This window comes from Camarhynchus parvulus, chromosome 1 (genome assembly GCF_901933205.1).
Source record: "Camarhynchus parvulus chromosome 1, STF_HiC, whole genome shotgun sequence".
Lineage (NCBI taxonomy): Eukaryota > Metazoa > Chordata > Aves > Passeriformes > Thraupidae > Camarhynchus > Camarhynchus parvulus.
Genome location: NC_044571.1, coordinates 98,375,761 through 98,378,207, shown reverse-complemented (window position 1 = coordinate 98,378,207; position 2,447 = coordinate 98,375,761). Strand labels below are relative to the sequence as shown.

General features: G+C 48.3%; 1 non-coding gene across 1 annotated transcript; it reads left to right on the top strand.

Annotated features, from left to right (window-relative positions):
- Positions 1–1,857: 1,857 nt before the first annotated feature.
- On the top strand, positions 1,858–1,931 carry TRNAI-AAU. The gene has a single exon. It is a non-coding gene; the product is annotated as a tRNA-Ile (tRNA).
- The last annotated feature ends 516 nt before the right edge of the window (positions 1,932–2,447 follow it).

The window sequence follows — 2,447 nt, the reverse complement described above, 5'->3', positions numbered from 1 at the left end:
GAGTTTACTGTTCAATTAGAAAATTTTATTTTCCTGGAGGCAGCATTGATCTCCTGGACTGTTATGTTATCTGTCACTGTCTAATCACAGCAAATCTGTTGCTTGTACAGCAGGCCCCGACTGAATCTCTCCTAAAAAGGTAGGATGTTATTTCTGCGTGTAGATAGGGTTTGGAACAACAGGGGTTTGCATTTGGCATCTTGCTGATTAAACTTTGTCGAAAAAGACAAATCTGCTTCACCTAGCTAGGAGGTAGAGGAGAGAACAGAAAGGGCACTGAGTTTTTTCATTGCATAATTGGACCTGATTTGATTCAAAAACAATGGTGCACAGCTATGAATTAGGCAATAGGTTACTGCCTTGAGCTACTTTTCCTGACATTCTGGTCAGAAAGTCGAGAAAAACAATTAATCCTCACGTCTGCTATCTTGCTGTCTGTGGAGCAACTAACCAAAAAAATAATTACCTAACAGTTTCTTACCTAAAACCAAAGTGAGAATCCATTTGAGAATCCATTTGACAGAAGCACAAAAAAAGGTCTGCTGTTACGGCACCTGCCAATTGTTGTTCTATCAGTGTGGAGGGTACCAGACTCCCTGCACAGACACATGCTGTGGCTTGTCTGGGAGAATGTCCAACATGAGTTGGACTTCAACGATCTATGTGGATCTCTTCCAGTTCAGGAAATTCTGTGATTCTGTTTTCTTTTTGTCCTTTCACTTGTCATCTTTGTCCTAAAGTTCCAGATGTGACCTTGCTTTTAAATATTTGAGTGAATTTAGCCTCACACAGGATGACATTTCCCAGAAAATATAGCTGGTTATCAAGATCCCAGAGCATATGTGCTTCCTGGCAGTTGGCTGGTTGCTATTTCATGGACATCAAATAGAAGAGGGGAAGGAGAAATGACAGTTTGGAGTTTGCAATTGATTTGATCAGTTTGCTCCTAGGGATGAAGGACTTTATGAAGAAGCTGGGCAAAATGAGGTTTGGGGAATTTGATGGGTGTTTGAGGAAAGTGCTGCCAAGCAGATGGGCTAACAGCAATAAAGGGGAACTGATGGTGTAAATCAGGCAAAAAAAAAGTGGGAGTGGGAGCACTGATCACAAGGATGAGTGTGGACTACAAGAAACAGTGCACTGTCATTCCAGTGATCCTGAGTCGTCAGTCTCATCCCAGGCTGAGATATAGATACTCCATGGCTTTTTCCTTTTTTCCTCTATAATGTCTTCTGCCAAGAAGACCAAGTACTTGAAAAGCTTTTTTTTTTTTTTTTTTTCTTATGAAAACGGTCTAAGCCAGGAAAATGAACATGGTAAAACCGAAATCTTTGGCTATGTAATACAAAATAGGGCTTAGAAAGAGATTGTGAGTAACTCTTCCCTGTGTTACTTCACGGGAGGTAAGTGTTTTCAGGCTCTGTCTCATTCAGCTCTCATGCCAGGTGAATTTCAGAGTGCGGCTGATCTTATCCTCAGTCCTGCCGCAGGCTTTGCCGAGTTTCGCTCCGCCATGGAACAGCCCGGGTGCGAAGGGCCCCAGGAAGCCTCGCCCAAGCCCCCAAGTGCTCGGGGCAGCGCTGGAGGCGGTAGGGGCTCGGCCCAGGAGCCCGGAAAGCCGAAGACGGAGCCTGCACGGCCTCACCGCGCTGTCACCTCCCTGTCCCCGCCGGGGAAAACGCGTGTGCGTGTCCCTGCCCCGGGAACAGCGCGGGGTGTCTGTGTGAGGAGCACAGCGGGCTCGCGGAGCGCTCCCAGCCCCGGGCAGACGGCCTCGGTTCCGCGGTGGCAGCGGCAGCGACATCGCGCCGCTCCCACACCGACTGGGTACGCTTCCGGAAAGGCCATCTACGCGCCGGCCGGTTAGCTCAGTTGGTTAGAGCGTGGTGCTAATAACGCCAAGGTCGCGGGTTCGATCCCCGTACGGGCCAGACTTTTTGCCCGTCCCGCTGACTAATTACAGCCGTCCCTCGGCTCCAGCAGGGCGCTCGCGGGAACGCGGCACTCGCTGGATGGGAGAGACTGGGACGGGTGGGGACGGGACGAGAAACAGGGGAACAACTGCTAATAGAAGAAACAATGGGTGGAGGAAATGCGCGGAGGGAGGTTTTAAATCTTTCCGTAGCTCCTCACCAAAGTATTCCATGTTTTGCGCCGCAGCACTTTGTTCAAGTGCTTCTGTTAAATAGCGTTAAGCCAGAAGAAAGTTTGCAGGAATTCAGGAGGTGTCCCCTTCCAGTGAATAATCCCAGGTCTTTAGCTCATTGTATTAGTGCGACTCTTCGATAGCTCTGTGTCACGGGCTGGAAGACGCTGAAGAAAGTGGGCTTTTATTGTTTTTCTTCCTTTGAAACGGGGAGACAAGCAGATCTCTGATTTTTCATAGGATGCTCTGAACTCCGTATAGAAAGTAGCCAAACTTGAGAGGCACACTGTAATGTGAGTCT